Source organism: Balaenoptera ricei, chromosome 6 (genome assembly GCF_028023285.1).
Source record: "Balaenoptera ricei isolate mBalRic1 chromosome 6, mBalRic1.hap2, whole genome shotgun sequence".
Taxonomy (NCBI): domain Eukaryota; kingdom Metazoa; phylum Chordata; class Mammalia; order Artiodactyla; family Balaenopteridae; genus Balaenoptera; species Balaenoptera ricei.
Window position 1 is genome coordinate 93,467,955 of NC_082644.1, and position 20,763 is coordinate 93,488,717.

Below are 20,763 nucleotides of genomic sequence, written 5' to 3' on the forward strand. Positions count from 1 at the left end.
CTTACAAAAGACCTTAATAAATAGAGTCATCTCAAAGAAAAAGTCACCTTAGAAAGTCATAACACTAAGCAGCAATGAAAAATATTTTCTTCTGAATATAATTATTGCTTTATATAGACATCATTCTGTTTAAAATTTCTTCCCATCAAATATCCCCAAAGATAATTTGAACCATGCAGCTTCAACTGAGAAAACAAACTTTTAAGAATATATTGCTGATCAGAGTAATCACTGTTTAAGTTCTTTAGGGAAATATTACCTGTAAGAAAGATATAAAGAATTGGGAAATTGTGTACCATTCAATCAAGATATTTCTTTAAACGTTTAAGAGGATAGAACTGTCAAAACTAAAGAAAAGTAGAGCTAAATGGGCATCAATCATTATTTTTCGGCATAATATTTGGCTGGTATAAAGCTCTCAAATGTATTAAATGGGACTATAATAATGATTTAAAGACAATGCAAGAAAGCATAATAAAATAAATCTACATTATAGACAAGGATATACGAATTAAAATTTGCCAATTCCATCTAAGTATGTGACTTATTAGACCTATTAAGAACTACTAAAACCTTTATTAATTTTGAATTGTACTCCTTACCCAGTGCTCTGGATGAATGTCCACGTGAAGTACAGCAGGATAGCTTGTGTTTCTTAGGATTCTGAGTAAACACTTGAAGTTGGGTTATAGTCCCAGCCTTCTTTACTTGAAAGTTATTGGTTTAGATCATGGGAAATTTTGAGACCTCCTTTGACTGAACTTTGGTTCTCTGGCATTTGGAGTACTTTCTTTGTAGAAATCTTATTTGGATTATTTTTCTTTGTAGATATCTTTTTAGGATTTTCTTTCTCTCTGTTGCTATTAATTTGGTGCCTCCCTTCCCCACTGGAAACTCTCACTCTTCTGATTTTCCTCCTCTGAAGACTCCTGTTGACCATTTGCTCTGCCACTATGGTGCTAACTCTGTCTGATTCCTTCCTTGTCGGCATGATTTGATTAAGAATAAGTTGGAATTTGAATGTCCTTTTGGGGGGAACTTAAGTTCTCCCCCAAGTGGTTTACCTAGGACCTCTCCCTTCCCATCACCCCAGATCCTTTTCCCTTTTTTTTTTTTTTTTTTTACCATTTTTGATCTTCCCTTCAGATCCCTTGAATATGTCCTCCTTCAAAACTTCTACCTCCTCCTTACCTCTGTTCACTCCTGCCAGACCTTTCCTTTCTCACTCCAGCCCCTCAGCTTTCCATAGTGTTTGAGCTTTTGGCCTTTTACCCCCATCAGGGGCTCTGCAAGGACTCAGCAACCCCAAAGGCAATCACTGAGGCTGAAAAGACTAATTGGAAACAGCTGTATATTTTATCTACTCCAAGAGTTTTGGAGACAACCATATGCCCACTTAGTTCCTCCTCAGTATCTCACTCCAAAATTAGTCCACTACCTGCTTAATATGAGGGCTAAAGCTTCCCACCAATATTTATGAAGGAGATTTTTAAGATTTTCTTTTACCCTACCTCCTAATATTGTCACTTTGGGGGTTAGAGTTTTAGAGTATGAATTTGGAGCGTAGGGACACAAATTCAGTAAGTAACCGTCCTCAAGACCATATACAGCACCAGGGACTGTATCATTTCACTAATTCTGTGGCTGTCATTTATTTAAAAGAAATTGTGACCAGATACCACCTTGAAAATTCAGTGACAGGATGGCATGAACATAAGCATGTATTGCTTTGGGCTGTGCAGAGGTGGATTGTAGAATATGCTATTACTTCCCAAACATTTTTCCTCCAACTATAGCATTGTGAGGGCACGTTGGTTCAATTTCTAACTACTACCATATGCATCTGTTTTCTTGAAAGATTCCTGTGCCAGCTGAGTCTGTTATACTTGTGTCCTCAGAAGCCAGAAACACTGAAAATGTAACACCCTCTGGGAACAATACACACTGATGTCTAATGAGAATTCAGGTATATATACCTCAGTGCCTTGCCCCACAGGTGAAATAAATCTGAGGCACATGTTCTCCAGAAGGATTCCAAAGTTATCAGCAATGGTAACATGCTTGACAGCAGGGCTTGTATTTGTTTTGTTTGGAGGTAGATTGAGTCCTAGAACAGTGCCTAGCACATAACAGTCACTCAGTCATTATAAAACCTGGCATAGAGTAGAATAGTATATAGTCTGTTCTGTTAAATGAATTAATTGATGAATGGATTTCCTACAAAGTGATATATAAGTCACAAGACAGTGCAAAGACTTGATGACATATGTATGAATTCTATAAAAACTATTGTGTTTCTTTAGTGTTGCTGGTGGTGGGGGAGCATCGATAATACTCATATCACTATAAATCAATCACAGTAAGTTTGTCAGCCAATCCTATGGTGAAGAAAATAGCATGAAGTCAGCAGTCATTGGAGATAACACAATCAAGCTTACAAATAGTTAACAGTTGTAATTAAGTGAACCTGCCTATTGATCCTTCCTTATCTTAGTTTTGAGTAGTTAAAGAACAAGATTGAATATTCTCCCATTAGTTTTAGGTTCTCAATTGTCTGAAGGCAAAGGTACAGAACTAAATGATTTATGAAGGTCTCATCGCTCTTTGAATAAAAGTTTAGCCCAATCCCAATTAAATTAAATGCTAGGAGAAGTTCTAATTAAAAGTAGAATTGTTTTTATCAGCAGCCTACATTGTCTCTTCCAACTTCTTTCTATAATATCTCTGAGGACAAAAGGGATAACAAAACCAAATAAACACAAAAATATCTACAAAGCCCTGTTTATGTTAAGATGACATAAAACCTAATGTTAGAATTTTGAAGAACTCTGACAAATAGATAGATAAAGCTGAATTGAGATAATGACAACCTAGGCTTTCTTTCATGACATCCACAGCTTTACCTCATAAAACAGAATACTTTACAAAATATAGAAAGGTATTGCATACCCTAGCCATCTCTTCCCTTGAGTCTAAGTCCCATTGTTTGGGAAAAAAATGAATAAATAAACATAAATAAAAAACTGGACAGTCTTAACTCTGTTGTGCAGATATTCCTGTTAGAGAAGTCCAAATCCTGTGTCTTTCTGTTCTTCTCACAGTTTTTCTATATTCACTCAGAGAGGAATTTCTTCAAAGAAAACAAGTAAAAGATACTTATCTGAGAATAGGTGTATGAAGAGACAGGAAACTAGTAGCATTTCCTAATGGAATGAGATTAATTTAATACATCTGAAGGCACATCATCAAACCTTGGTGAAATTTGACTACTAAATATTTCATAATCTTTTCTATTCCACTGTTTTTCTCCAAACACTTGATCACTGTGGTAGCTTCCTAATATCCTCAATTCCTTTCCTCTTTTAACCTTCTTTTCTTTGAAGGTCTTTTGAAATGCATATCTTAATAGGTAAAGCCTTATTTAAAATGGCTTCTCAATGGTCTTAGAAATAAAAACAAACAAACAAACAAACTTAGTCTATGATGACCTTAAGGTCATGGCCACATCTATGTACTAAAATTCATCTCATGCCCCTTTCTACTCCTTCTTTGCACCTCAGTCACACACATTCTTTAAGTTCTCTAAACAGGACATCCTCTCTTATGTCTAATACCACTGCATATGCATTGACCCTTCAGGAAATTTTTCCTCCCACCTTTCCTTGAGTTTGGATCATTTGCAGTCAATTCCTTGGGGAAGACTTCCCTGATCACCAGAACTAGAGCAGCCTTTTCTATCCTCCTATACTTACATCTCTCACATTATTTTCAATTATATATCTGACTATTTAACTATTGTATTTTTTGTACTTCTTTGAACACATACTCCAGGAGATCAGAGACTCTGTGTGTTTTATTCACCATTTTATCCTTGGCAGTTAACACAGTGCCTAGTGCTTGACAAACGTTCAATATATTGTATGTATATGAATATATATATATATGTAATAAATGCATGAATGAATTGAAGTAATGGGAAAAGCTAAAGTTCTATAAGGAAAATCCACATTAGATGAAGCCCTAATAAAATTATAATTATACACCCCAAGCTTCACTTACAGTTGCAAAACAGAAAAAGGGAATTGTTGTCTCAGAAATGCAAATAGAGCAGGGACAAGGGAAGTTAACACATCATATCAAAGCACTCTGATTATATATAACTTATTCAAGGGCAACTTAATATTCAACATAAATAGCCTGCGAAAGCTACCACATAATACTCTACTGAAAGAACAAAATTAGAGCACACCACTAAAAAGTATCTATTATAGGATCTAGTATAAAATTAAGATACTTGTGAATATATTTAGTAACTTTTAATAGAATACAACAAAAAATGGCTGTATTAAACATGACTAGAAAGCCTTATGGATAAGACCAACTCTGTTGAAGATATAGAAGGTTTGAGGTGAAAAGATGAAGTAGGATGATAAACTTGATGAATAAGCAAGGAAGATGACAAGGAAAATAAACAAGAGCACACTGAGACTGACAGTCAACATTGACAATCAACATTGTTTTGAATGTATAAATGAAGCAAATTATGAAAAAAACTTGTTAGGAAATAAGTACAAAATTACCATTCTATGAAAATATCATTATTCTAGAGATTCTAGAGATTCATGTTAAGAACTATAAAGGCTCTGAGATTTTACTGAGCTTGCAACAGTTCCATGGATTCTGGTAGAAGACAGGATACTCCTTGTCAGAGACAAAGGACTTATTATCATGGAACAGCATGCAGCATGAGCTCCATGTTTGCATCAGTTCCTTTTACTCCCAAGTCCAAAAAGTGTGATGTGGAGTGGCCCAGATAGATGCTGCACACAAAGTGGGTTTGTGTTGTACAGCTGAGGAAGTCAAAGTTTAGGAAATCTTGATTTTTTTTTTTTTTAAGTAATTAGTAAAAGTTCATTGTGCACACAACAAAAAGAAAATTCACGAACCAAGTACACTCAAAACAAAACATGGAGGAAAGCTCAGGGGTATAGAGTTGTCCCTCCATATCTGTGGGGGACTGGTTCCACGACCCCCACTAAGACACCAAAATCCTTGAATGCTAAAGTCCCTTATATAAAATGGTGTTGTTTTTGCCTATAACCTACCCACATCCTCCCACAAACTTTAACTCATCTCTAGATTACTTATAATACCTAATATTGGGTTGGCCAAAAGGTTCCTTTGGGTTTTCCATAACATCTTATGGAAAAACCAGAACGAACCTTTTGGCCAACCCAGTACAATATAAATGCTATGTAAATAGCTGTAAATACAATGTAAATCCCATGTAAATAGTTGCTGGCTTGTAGGAAATTGCTTTTTGGAACTTTCTGGAATTATTTTTCTGAATATTTTTCATGCTTGGTTAGTTAAGTCCAAGAATGTGGAACCCATGGATGTGGAGTTATAAAGCAGCTTGTATTAATGAGGAGGCAATGACTGCTTATTCTTCACAGTGATTGGTTTCAATATTAGAATTTTCTTAAATGATAGGGAATTGGTTAGTGTTTACCTCATATCAATTTTGGGGAACAGTTTTTGCCTATGATTTCCAGAGACACAAGCAAGAAGTGACCCAGGTCAAGTTAATCTCCCTTGTCCTGCAAAATAAGCTAAATTAAGCTTTGCTTGTGTAACTAAACTGGGAAGTCCCAGTCTTTTAAAGGTTTCTAGCAATTCTTCACAATCCTTGTTCCAGAATAGGACAATATCTTTATTTTCCTGGAAAGCAAACAAATCTAGCTTTTTCCCTAGAGGGAGGCACTATTTCTATCTAACAAGGCTGTTAGCTATATACAAATAACTTGGAAAAGATAGCCTGTTAAAAAATCTGTATTGCATCTGCTTGAAAGATGTCCATCAAGCCAAGGTCTCCATGGAGAATTAGCTGACAACAAGAACAACAACAGAATATAAAATTATAAAATTTTTCTGCATATACAGGATAAGAAACATTTAAAAATGGAAACATATATCTTGTTTATATATGAAAGTTTCAATATTGTTGATGAGTATTTTTTTCCAAATTTACATCTAAATTAAAAATTTTCTAATTGAAATCTCAAGAGATAATTTTTTCCCAAAAAGCTCCTAAAATTTAACTAGTAATATTTGCCAACAAAAAATTTGAATTAAAGGGTTATTCAGAGAATTTTTTCATCTTGAATAATGATAGTTTTAAAAATGTAAATTGTTTAAATGTGTTGTAGGGTAACAGAAAATGGTCATTTGATCAGTTGATCAGAATATCATACTATGATCTGAGTATCTCTATCTCTTCTATATTTATAGTATTTCCATGTCTATATAGTCCATATAGATTCCTATATGCATATCTATTTTCAAATGCAGTTCAAAAGCACATTACTTAAATCTAATAAATCAATTTTTTCACATTTCAATATATTTGAATTCAAGATGCCTCTTAAAATTAACATGTGATATGAAAGTTTAAGTTTTCAAAACACAAATATAACTAAAGAGATGCTTTGTCTTACAAATTAGAAAACTGAGGAAATATGAGACTATAAAATACATACTCATTTTATATAAAGCAGTAATTTGAGCTAATTTAAATAAGTATACCCATATGGTTAAAATAAATTTAAATAAGCCTACTTATATGCTTGGTTTGTGTGGGTATATATATATATATATATATATATATATATATATATACAAAAGCATCTATCTATCTATCAATCTATCTATCTATCAATCTATCTATCATCCATCTACCTATCATCTATATATAAAGAGAGGGATCTCATTTAAACCAAAAGAGAGCAAATGATTATGGAATTTAGAATAAGGATGTCTTTCTCATTCCACTTGTAGACTTTCATATTAAAAGAAATAGATGAATTTAAGACCTCTTTATGCCAAAAAATCATTAACAAAAACTTTAAAAGTCCAAGAAACAGTTTCATGCTATAGGATAAAGTGTTAATTTCCTTAATATTTCTTGTATTCTTACAAACCAAGTAGAAAAAGACCTTTTGAGGACACAGGTAGAATGCAGCCATCTACCCACAAGCTGGGAAAATAGCTCTCACCAGAATCCAAATTTACAGACACCTTCATCATAGCCTCCAGAAACATGAAAAAAATCAATATCTGTTGCTTAAACCATCCAGTCTGTGGTATTTTATTATGGCAGCCTAAGCAGACTAATATACTTGTAGATATTTTAAACATATTTGATAAAATGTCATCTTCATTCTTGATTTTTAAAAATAAATTAGTAAGTCAAAAATAATGGGATGTTTACTAACCCTAACCAATATCATAAAGATCAGTACGAGGATGGTTGCTAAAAAATCATATTATCATTATTCTGAAAGTTACATTAAAATGTTTAAAGAAGCTAAGAAAAATAAATTAAATGTATTCTACAGAAGACCAATAAAATTTGACATACGATTTTCACCTGAAAAAAAGGGAACCATCTATAGCAAAACTGAGATAGTTTAGTAATGCAGTTTGTTGAAAATTATATATTGAGAATCTTACACTAAGCAAATAATAGTTTGAAATGTAAACAAAAATTTCAGAGATAAAATAAAAAATTCAGATACTTCAAAATAAAATGAACAAAACTGCAAGGCATTTAAGTAGAAAGTTCAAATCTTTAATGAAGTACCTAGAAGAACTTTGAATAAATGGAGAAGGCACAATGGTTTCCTCTTATTTTAAAGGTTGTTGTTTTTTAAAAAAATTTCCCTATTTAAATTGTGTGTGTGTGTATTTATGTGCAAATAGCTTGAACACCACATTAATATTGGTTTACTCTTCTTGAAGAGATTTTGGCCAATTTAAGAATTGTTTTACATTCTCTGCCAAACTTTTAACTTTCAAAATATATGAATGCTTAATTAGTGAAGTATTTAAAATACAATGTTGACTTACATTCATCGCTCACCTGTAACTATGTGCAAAACACATGGCTCCCTCCTCTGCAAAGTATCAAGCTCATATCACATATTTTTCAATGATTCCAAAAAACTCACTCAAAACATTGCTGTGTTGAGCAATGCTTGGTGTCAGTCTATTTATCTCTTGTAAAAATAAAATACAGTGTGTATGTGTGAAAAAAAAAAACATTGCTGTGTTGAGTATACACTTTCTCAGGGCAAAGAACATATTAACAAAATGACTATATGTATAGTATGCTATATAATATGCTGTATATATAAAAACATATAGTTGGTTATAGATTGATCTAGGTCAACAACTGGCGAGTCAATGGATCAGTTTGCAGAAAGCACAGTCAAACACATCCTTTAGAAATTTAGTAGCATCCAGACACTGTGAGAAATTTATGTGGTTTTTTTTTTTCAATTTTATCTATTTATTTTTCTAATGCAATTTCTGCCTCACTTTTTGACTCAGCCCATATATTTTCATGCTGGTTTCTGAAATTAATGGCCATATGGCATCTTGTGAATTGAACCACTTTTGAAGTTCTGGTGCTAATATTTTAAAAGGTCAGTCTTTTAAAAAATGCAATTTAACTCTAACATTTCCTTCAACTGTGAATATTTTGACTTACAGTGTATTTAAGAAGATCCTTTGAGATGTAGCAATTTCAATAACATGATGGAAGTATTTTAATAAAAGTAAAGTGATGGAATAAGACATATATTCTTAAAATAAATTAGTTAAAAGTTTAATAGCAGTTTGACTCTTCATTTATTTATTTTTAATTTACGTAAGTGAATGACCTTACTATGTGAGTATAGTATTGTCCTTACTCAACATACCACATAATTATCTGATAAAATACTTGTGTAATATTTCATATATCACATTGTTATGGGTAAGGTACTTCCTTTTGTTTGAATTCTTCCTTAGTGATAATATATTCTCTCTCTCTCTCTCTCTCTAACTCTACCTCTCATTTTCTCCCTCTCCCTCCCACCCCCCCCATATGTGTGTATGTGTATATATGTGTATGTGTGTGTCTCTCTCTCTCTCTGTCTCTCTCTCTCTCTATATATATATATGCTATCTCCCATTTACACAAAGTTCCTTGAGTTCCAGCATTACTCAGTTCTCTATTCCAGTTCCTAGAGGAACAGTATGCAGGTTAATATAAAGTAATCAGTAAATATTTGTTGAATTCAGCTTTACTCCATTATTTAGGATTATTATGTATTTAGGATTGGTGTTGTGGTACAGGTATTTGGAGCTTGAGATTAATCTAAATTCATCATATCTAGAAGATTGATAAGAGATAAATGATTTGTATAATTTTCCCCTGGCTCAATTCTTGAAACTTCCATATTAGCTTTAGAAAAGGGAGAGGAGCTGTGAGTAAAACTATGTGAGTAAAAACTATAAAACTCTGTATGATATGAGGAATTAATTTTGCCACCCTCTCTAAACATAATTCACCAAAAGTAGAATGCGTTAAGCTATTCCACCTTGTAATGACTTTGGCAACTAAATATGTAGCTACTTGAATAAATGTTGTTCAAGAGATAATAAAGTAAAAAAAAAATCTGAGAATGGGTTTTGATTATTGAATAATTAAATCTGTATATGGGAAAGGAAAGATGTCACTGATATATGAAGCATCCTAGGGTACAAGGCTTATGAGGACAAAAATACATTAGATTGGAAGCACAGAAATCAGCAAATGCTTGTCTAGTTATTTATCAAAAGGACAGTCTCCACATTACAATAATAGTATTTTTTGTATACTCTCACCAATGCATTTGTTCCTTTCAAGTCATCAGAATCTATTATGGTATATTTTACGTATATATAATATACATTTTTAAATCTCTTTTTTGAATTTTCACATTTTGATTCATAATTTTCAGTAGATTTTATATCAAAGGGAAGGGCAATATGTATTCTTTTTTATTGTGGTAAAAACACATAACATGAAGTTTACCACCTTAACAACTTTCAATGTACAGTACAGTTGCGTCATCTATATGCAGATTGACATGCAACAGATCTGTAGAATGTTTTCATCTTGCAAAACAGAAACTCTATACTCACTGAACAACAACTTCCCTTTTCCCCCTCTTTCCAGACCCTGGCAACCACCATTCTACTTTCGGTTTCTAAGAGTCTGACTACTTTGGATACCACAGATAAATGGAATCAGGCAATATTTGTTTTTTTGTGACTGTCTCATTTCACTTAGCATAATGTCCTCCAGGTTCATCTGTTGCAGCATATGATAGAATGACCCCCTTTTTAAGGCTGAATAATATTCCATTGTATGTATATACATTTTCTTTATCCATTCATCTGTTGATGGGCATTAGGTTACTTCTACCTCTTGGCTATTGTGAATAATGCTGCAATGAACATGAGAGAGCAGATATCTCTTGAAGACAGTGATTTCATTTCCTTTGGATATATATCCAGAAGAGGGATTGCTGCATTATATGGTAATAGTATTTTTAATTTTTTGAGAAACTTGTATACTGTTTTCCATAGAGGCTGCACCATTTTACATTCCCAACAGCAGTGAATGAGGGTTCTACTTTCTCAATATCCTCTCCAACAATTTTTATTTTGTTATTTTTGTTTGTTTGTTTTGTTTTGTTTTGATAGTGGTCATCCTAACAGGTGTGAGGAGATATCTCATTGTGGTTTTGATTTGCATTTCTCTGATGATTACTGATGTTGATCAACTTTTCATATGCTTGTTGGTCACCTGTATATCTTCGTTGGAGAAATGTCTACTCAAGTCCTTGGACCATTTTTTTTTTTTAAATCAGTTATTTGTTTTCTTGTTATTGAGTTGGAATTCCTTATATTTTGGATATTTGGCCCTTATCAGATACATGGTTTGCAAATATCTTCTCCCCTTCCATAGGTAGCATTTTCACTCTTTTTGCCATGCAGAAGTTTTTAAGTTTTATATAGTCCCATATGTCTATTTTCACTTTTGTTGTCTGAACTGTTGGTATCATACCCAAGAGCTCATTGCCAAATCCAGTGTTATGGAAATTTGCCCCCTATTTTCTCTTAGGAATTTTATACTTCCATCCCTAAGATAAGGACTTTAATACATTTTTGAGTTAATTTTTGATTTGGGATCATTGGTAGGCACATATTTTTTACTCTTAATATCACTCTACCATTATAATACATGATAGGGATATTCATTTCCCATTTTAAGCCACTGCAACCTGGTGATGTAAGACCAAATATTATATTTTCTTACTATTCTAGTTCTATCTATTTTCCTTTTGACAGATTTTTATTTTCCCTCTTTTTTAAAATTTAGATCTGCTCCATCCCAAAGCACTATTAGACTTACTGTTATGCTTTATTCTTCATGTTTCTATTTTAGGAAATTGGTAACTAAGTTTCTCTGAGAGATACCAATTTCTTTGTACACCTCCATTGATTCACTGCTTCAGCTTTTACCTGAATACAAAATTTAGAACTTAAAGAGATTGCCATCTTTAAAAAGGGGTTAAGTTCTCTTAAGAAATTATTTAAGTAAAAGTCAGAGACTCTGTTCACTTTTTTCTAACCATTAGGCATGAAAGATTTTTTTTTTCCTTTTGCTTTAATGTCTCAAGAGGAGAGACTTTGCCCCTGCCTTAGGTACAGTTGATAAAGAGTGACTCTTCCATTGTGAAGCTCTGAGAACATGATCTGTTCTCTGCTTCTAAGGACCAAGGCGATTCAATTCTCTTTTTTATAGTTGAAATGATTAACAGTGAAAACTATAGCTTTTCTTCTTAGGGTAACTAAAATTTTGAGATTTCTCTCTCTCTCTCTCTCTCTCTCAGTCTCTCACTCTCTCTCTGTCTCTGTCTGTCTCTCTCTCTCTCTCTGTGTGTGTGTGTGTGTGTGTGTTATAATGTGTGTATACAATATATCCATATATGTGTATATGTATGTATGTATTTACAAAGTAACACAGATGCATAATTTCTCAGGACAAAAATTAAGATATTAAAAGAATATCAGGCAGATGCTTCATGCTTTCCACCTTTCTCTTTTGTAACTTATAAATGATTTCTGGAGAAATTGAATGCCATAGGCCTTCACTTTTGAAGGTGGTACCACGTACTCTGACTCTTTCAAAATTATCTCCTTTTGCAGGTGACTCAGGGCTTGCAGCAAGGATTTTCCCAGGTTTTTGTAGCAAATTCTGTTGCAAATGTATGCAGTAATAGGAACTCATCTGTCTTGATGATACTGTTTCCATTTAGTACAAATATAAACTCATAAATAAATTATTCTTACACAGAGCTAAGTTCTAGTTATTCACAAGCTGAGGAAGATCAAATCAACAAATCCACTGAGCTATCAGAAGTTTAAGTCTGACACAAAGCAAGCAGAGATGAACATGTTATTGTGGGGTTTGGTCATTATTGAAGTGTCAAAGTATTATATGAGTATGGTTAGCTAGGCTCTAAACAAACCAGTTTTCCTATGTCTCAAAATATACACAAATTCTCAGTCAGCAGTTCATCATTCAGCAATCATCCTGGACCATGTTTCATAAATCTAAAACCAAGTCATCAATACTATCCCACAACATACCAGCCAGGTTTCCCCTCTTTTAATCCATGTTAGAGAAAAATGCAATATTTCCTAGTTACCTAAGCCCTTTACCTTTGCCTGTGGTTTCCTAGTCTTGTAAGGTACAAAACCTATATTCTATGCTTTACCTATTTCGGGTACAAAATAGAACTCGTGTGCCACAACTACTGAGCCTGTGCTCTAGAGCCCGTGAGACACAACTACTGAGCCCATGCACCACAACTACTGAGCCCACGTGCCACAACTACTGAAGCTTGCGTGCCTAGAGCCCGTGTTCTGCAACAAGAGAAGCCACCACAATGAGAAGCCTGTGCACGGCAACAAAGAGTAGCCCCCACTTGCCACAACTAGAGAAAGCCCGTGTGCAGCAATGAAGACCCAACGCAGCCAAAAATGAAAAAATAAAATAAATTAAATAAATTAAAAAAAAAACCTCATTCCCTTTAGCATTCTTCTTAAACTCTTCAGTGCCCCATTTCAGTTATCCAAACAATGATTTTCTATCCTCCTGTAGAAAAGAGAGCACTGATACTTGACACTCCCCTGATGAAACTATTTTGTCCAGTTATATCCAAGGAACAAATATTTGTCTCTTTCCACCTGTTTGCTGGAGCAAACTCAGACAATGAAGCATAGTGTGGTGGCCTGTCGAGACTCATTCTTTGCAAAGGGCCAAACTGTTTTGGTATTTTTGAGGATGACCTACAAGAACTGTAACAAAAACCTTTCATTCATTCTGTCACTTTTGCTGATATACTCTGTTGATTACTGATACCTAAATTGTGTCCATCATTGCTCCATCTTCTAAGGGGAGATGATGTCTCCAAAAGAACTGTTCTAGGTATCTGGAATGCCTGCAAGAAGGGGAGCATGGCACCTCCCTCCTCAATTGGACAATTCTAAATTACTGAATGCATCTGAGATATCCTAAAAACTAGAAGCAGGTGATTGAAATACCTTGTTTGAAGGCCATGATGAGAGCAAACCAAAGCTGTAACTTACGTGTTTGATCCCTTAATAAACTTCTTCTTACACTAGTATTACAAATACATCACTCCCAACACTACTGGGCCGTAAGCTATGGAGGACAGGGATAATGTCTTACTCTGTCTTGAATTTGCAGACACTGGCAAGACACTAATACCTAAAGTATAGTCAATAAATAATGGTTGAATAAATCCATATTTGTGTGATAAAACTATCTTCCCTTTCTTTCCTTTTTTATATCATACTTTAAGGTTCTGTCAAGCATGCTATTTTACTGTATTTTGTAATTTTACCATCTTACATTAGTTTTTGTAGTAATCCTTAGAGTCAGACAGGTTATCCATCGCACCACTGGCCCTCCTATTAATCCTTCCAGTCAGTCTAGGAATGGCTGACTTTCTGCTTAAGCACAGAAAGTTCCGAATAGTACACTGTTATCTATAGGTACTGTGTGGTGCAGCAGATCTCTAGAGCTTATTCATTTTTCATAAAAGAAACTTTGTACCCATTGAAAAAACAATTCTTAAGAACCATCCTTAACATTTTACTTCCAAACTTCTAAACAAAAGAGAAAAGAATAGATAACTCTTGAATATTTATTATATACCAAGCACTAGCTAGGGGTAGTCTTTATATCAAATTGTACTTAATCCTCACAACCACAATATGCAGTAGATGTAATGAACAACTATTCAAAGGTTTGATCACAGGTGTAATAAAGTTTTAAATTGTATACTTGTGCATAACTCACTCTGATATGAAACCAGTTATAAACAGATTTCTGGCTTCATATAATTTCACACATATATGAGAAAAAATACAGATTCTACTGTAAATGTCAGCCTTGGGTGCATCATAATTATGAATCTTATTTCTTCAAGAATTAAAGAAAACTCAGAATAGCAACTCTCGAGATCTATATCCATATGTACTCTACCAAAAGCCTGCATTTAATTTATAAATTACTCACTTTGTATTATTAAAATGCTACAAAAAGAAGGAAATCTTCCACTTTGCAGGCAGTTATGTGACTAATGAAAGAGCCTTTATGACCATCCTCTTGGAAGAAATAAATAAGTGCAAATAATTATTCACATACATATTTAAAAGTTGAACAGCTTATATTTTTATGATTTGGAAATCTTGTAAGAGAGGCGTTGAATGGTACTTGACATTGTTATAGGAAGTACTATGATATAATGATTTTTCATAAGCTTATTACAAAGTAAATATTATCCATGTATCTATATTATAATAACAATTTTTTAAGGCTGAGTATCATTCCTTTACAAACGAATTTCAAATCAGTTTTAGCTAAAATAAGAATGTGATGTCATCATTATTAATTAATCTAATTCAATTGTCTGAGTGTCTTTCCTTATTTTTAAAATACAGAATTTGTAGTGGATCAGTGATTTTAAAACTGCAGTATATAAACTGTCTCAGGGCTACAGAATTTGTTTAATAATCTATAACCAGTATTTTAATTCAAATGATAAGATAGAATATATTAAAATAGAATAGAAAATGAAAGTATGGCTCATTTGTTATATGGGTAATTTTTAATAATTAACATATATGTGCGTGTGTGTATATGTATGTGTACTAGGTCAAGATGAAAAAAGAGTGTATTGCTTTTGTGGATCGTGATCAAAATTTTCCAGATCACTATGCTAAATCACTGGCTTTGGTGAAGATATAGATTCTTTTGATAATCAGATGAAATTTAGGCTTATGCAACATTTCCATGCCAATTAATCAGAATTTCCCTAAAGGTCTTCCATGGATTAATCCCATATTGAACTAAGAAATGCAGGCCAAGTAACAATATACTATATATGTTTTAATTGCCTTTCTAGCTTTATATGTCCTAATGATGGTATTTTTGAACTTATTAAATACCCTAAGTAGGAGATAGGTGTTAGATAAAAACCACTAATTACAATGAAAGTAAAGGAGGTAAACCCCTGGACTTTCAGCTGAGATGGGATTAGGATGACTTAAATTGGGAGGTGATGAAAATGCAGCTGAGTTGAAGGAATAATAGATGAGGTCTAGGAGACATGTACTAATAAAGATATAAATTCAGGGCCAACGTAGATTGGTGAGAGGCCAGGGACCTTCATTTATTCAATACCTATACATTAAGCATACACTATATGTCAAGAACATAATAAGAACTAATGATACTACAATGAAGAAAAAAGATAAAAATTCTCCCTTTATGGAGCTTGTGCTCTAGTGGGACCTAAGGGAAACAGTGCGTGGAACATGGTTTTCATGGTTGAGGGCTGACAAGGCAGGCGTACCAATTGTAGGAAGATGGATTTTGTGGGAACAGTACTATGAACCAGAAGTTGTTTCAATTAACTTGGCAACTTTAACAAAAAATATAGAAAAAGATGTTGGAGTAGGGTTTATTTGCAGACACCTAACATATAGGTAAGAAAACAATGAAGAAATTTTGAAATAATCAAACTATCATTTTTGTTTTAAGCACAATATTGAAATCTTCTCTCAGGGTGTAGTTTCATTCTTATCCAACAAGATTTAAAGTTAGGAGAAAAAAGAGGATCTTATTAATATAACCTAACTATTACTTTGAAGAAAAGACAATATAATTAATCCTCCATATGAAAGAAAGTAAAACCTCATATCTATATAAACATCTAGATGAAAAAAAGAAAGAAAATTGGCTAAAATAACAATAAAAACAAATCTTCAAACCATATATCCTCAAGAGTGTGCTGTCAAGTATAGAATTTTCAAATAATAAATACATTTATAAGTGATTTTAATCCTCTGTATGACTTTTCAAATATTTTGTTAATATATAGATATGCAGACACACATATAAAGACACACATGTCACAACTAGGATTGTCTGAACTTTTCAGTAATACCAACAAAATGATCTAGTCAGTAGGAAAAAATTAAAAATTAGTTTTCAAATTCCAGAAAATATTCTCATGCTACATAAATATGCCATGTATATTCTCTTTATATACAATTTAAAATTTTATGTATAGAATGGGAAATCTCATATTTTCAGCAAAAATGAATTCATTTTATAAATCTGAACTAGAAAAAATACAATTTTGGAACAATTAGACATCTGTTGCACTGTTTGTCTTCTCAATACATTCCTTTTTAAAAAGGTAACTGCAGATTTACATATTTGATGTAACACAATTCATCATATGTATTTTAGCATTTACTGAATTCCATGACAGTTTTAGAATAATGAATGCCAACTATTGCACTTGAGAATGAAATAAGTGAATCATTGATAATTTGCAGAAATAAACTATTATTTACCTATGTTCACTTTATTTTTTCATCTTTGAATAAAGATACGTTAAACACATATCCATATCAACCCTTATATAGTGTGTGATTCTATTTCCCACACTTTATATTGGAAATATAGTTATACGTTTATTTTCATGTATAAACTATCACCTGCTGGAGGGCAGAAAACAATCTTTTAAGTCATTATTGGTTTAATCTTCATTGCTGTTCTTCTAAAACTGATATATAGTTGTTGTGGCATTTTTGAAGAATGAGTAAAAGATTGAGAAAACCTCACCTCCATTCCCTTGAGTTCAGGGCAGTAACTGTCGACATTTAATTAACTCAATAAATACAGGTTTATAACCTCTACTATCCCACATTCTAAAATAAGCATGTTTAACTTTTATAATAGGAGCAATATCATTTACTTTTATTTTAAAACTTAATAGGAGCAATATCATTTATTTTTATTTTAAAACTTAATAGGAGCAATATCATTTATTTTTATTTTAAAACTTAATATATTAATTTGAATATCTTATTGAATTTTTATAGAATTTTTATAGAATTTTTATATCTTTATTGAATTTTTATAGATAACATTTCAGATATAACCTGTTTTACACCTTTTTTAAAGTGAGTTCAGGAAGACTCCTATTCAGCATGAATGCTCATTATTTTTTGACCAGAATTCTATAGTCAGCTTCTTACTGAAGGTTAATCCCTAAGAAGTAGTCCTCAGTGTTTCTTGGGTGGATAAAAAGATTTAACAAGAATACTTCTGTTGTTTGTAAGGTAACATTATGCTGAAATTTATGCTCAAACAAATGCAATTTTCTTTTACTTTTAGTCAGCTCTTACCCTCATGGAGCTGTCACCCAACTATTACTGTGTTTTGGGCATTTTGCTAAACATTACATGAAAATGGGAAGAAGGTAAACTATTACCCTTACACACTATTATGATGCCCTTTTTATCTAACTCAGTTTAATCCATACCATAACCCTGTGAATCATGTCTCTGAATTAAGAAAATAATTGCTCAATACTAACTTAAAGAAATCTAATACTGAACCTAAATAATCTCAGATGGGTAGAAAGGTTTTAAATGTAATTTCCTCCATTTTGCTCTTAGAAGATCTTCAAGGCAAAGTAGTTTTGAAAGACCTACAATGGACTGTAGCAAGAATGATCTTTTGCAAGTCAAATCATCACACCTCCACTTAAAATCCTCCCATGACTCTCACGTAGCTGTTGGAGGATTGCACATGAAATCCCCTGCTATTTTTAGGTCACATTAGTTTCCATAATTTGTTCATCCCTAATAGCATCAATGGAAGCAAAAAACATCATTTAAAATTATTAATGATATTAATAGTATATAAGGAATTTAACCCATTTGCTGGTAGTTTTATATGTGTGTGTGTGTGTGTGAGAGAGAGAGGGAGAGAGAGAGAGAAAGGAACTAACAGGTTGCAGTTATTCTTATTCACACAATACACATCTAAAGAGAAAAGCACATCCATGGTTTTTTTGCCTCAATAAAAGTGATCCTTCTATAGAAAAGGATCTGAAAAGAACATCAAGCTCAATACTTTTACAGGCAGGAACGTTGAAACTTAAATAAGTGACTTGTTTATGTCGTATGCACTGTGATAGAGACACTAGGTGGGGATTTATATGTAACTCCTGATTCTCATGCCAACACTGCCCATGTCACTGTTTTGTCTTGTTATATTTTTAACTGTGCACTTGCTTCCTCCTCAACCATCATCTAAATCTATTTTATTTGCATATAGATATTACACCAAACTTATGCCTACCTAAATCCCAACCTCATCTTTCAACACTTTTTTCTTTCTGTGTCAGTTGTTCCACATTAAACTACTTTTCTTTCTCCTTACTCCTTAATTTTTTATATTTCTATGTTTTATCAATGCTCATGTATTTCTCATCCCTCAAGACCCAGATTAAGTACCATCTTTCTATAAAACATTACTCTTTGAATTCTCTTGGCAGGGTTGTTTCTTTGTGATCATATAACCCCTCAGACTTCGTTCTGCAAGTAGAAAGATTATGAGCTATTATGTGCAGTGCTTAAAAGAACCGATTCTGGAGCCAAACAGCCTACGTACAACTTCTTGATCTGCAATTTAATCAAATGTTACACTTGGATATTGAAAGAAAAATGGGGATAACAATGGAAACTATTTCATTAAGTCATAGAAAAAAAGTAAGAAAAATCTTTGATGATTTTAATTTTTATCCTCATAATATTTTCCTCAAATTGGCTTGAAATTATTTGCTTCCAAGTTTCTCTCTGTTAATATATTCAAGGAAATTTATAACATAATTCTTGTGTTTGCATATCATAGATAGTAAAACTCCTGATGTGCAACAGAAATCTCATAAGTGTTTATTGTATGAGTGAATAAATAAACTGAGCATCTGTAATCATATAACAAATGTTCTAGCCAACAGTGGGTTCTTTAGAATACCATATTCAGATATACAATGTTTTGACATTCGTAGTACAAAAGATACTTGGGTTTGATAGATATTTATATTTGGATAATAATTCCCAAACAAATAAGACAGATGTATATTAACACCAGAGTTGAATGGAGTAGTTGGAAAAAAAGATTTTGCAATTGCTATCTAAAATCAGTTATCCTCAAAGCAATTTATTTTGTTCCATCATTATCATTTATATCACAGTTTTCCTGTACTTGGCAGAGCAGAATAACCAAAATTTACACGTGTGTTATGTTCTTGTATGTGTTCTAAATGTTCCTTTCACTGACAGTTTAATTACTGTCACTTAAGTAAGCAAAAACAAAAACCAAACAAAAACAAACAACTTTGCAAGGGGGAAAAGATATTGCAGTTAATTAAATTTGTAGCTAAGCACAAAGGAAGAAAAGCAACCTTCTAACTATGAAGTTTAGACAATTTTCCAAGCTAAAAAATGATTTATGGATTAAACATAATTGTGAAAAACTGTTTATCTAATAGCATTTGCATTCTCTTGGTTGTAACAGAAATATAAAATATAGTATAATTGCATTAAGGATGAACTAAAAATTCTTAACTATATTTTTATTTTCCTAGATTATTTATGAAATAACATTCCAAAATAATGAGTGAATTTTGAATGTAAAATTTTATTTTAATGCAGGAGAAGAAAGACATATGATCAATTTTCTAAAAAAAAATAAGACTGGGAGGGCATTATGCTAGGTGGAATAAGTCAGACATAGAAAGACAAATACTGTATGATATCACTTACATATGGAATCTAAAAAAATACAATAAACTACTGAATATAACAAAACAGAGACTCTCAGATATAGAGAACAAACTAGTGGTTACCAGTGGGGAGTGGGGGAGGGGATACAGAGGGGTGAACGAGTGGGAGGTACAAACTATTGAGTGTAAGATAAGCTAAAGGGATGTACTATACAGCATGGGAATATAGCCAATATTTTGTAATAACTGTAATTGGAGTGTAACCTTTAAAAATTGTATAAAAATTTTTTTAAAAACTAAAAAAGTACAATGTCATTTGTCATTACTGATACATGTTTATATATAGCAATGATGACTCCCTTTCCTCCAACTAACTCTAATAACAAGATTAAATAATTATTTTTAAATTTATCAAATCATAGCAACAGGCATAAAGCAATAATTTTCAATGTGTGGTCCCTTTACCAGAAGTATTATTTTCACCTGGGAACTTGTTAGAACTGTAAATTCTCAAGCCCTACCAGAGAACCATTAAATCAGACACTCTAGAGTTGGGTCCCAACAATCAGTATTCAACAAGGCCTCCAGGTGGTTCTGACACATACTAAAGAAATATTCTCAAGTAAAAAGATGCATATTGATACCAGAATTAAATGGAGGAGAGTAGATACATGGTAATAACCCGAGTATAATGGGGCACACTAAA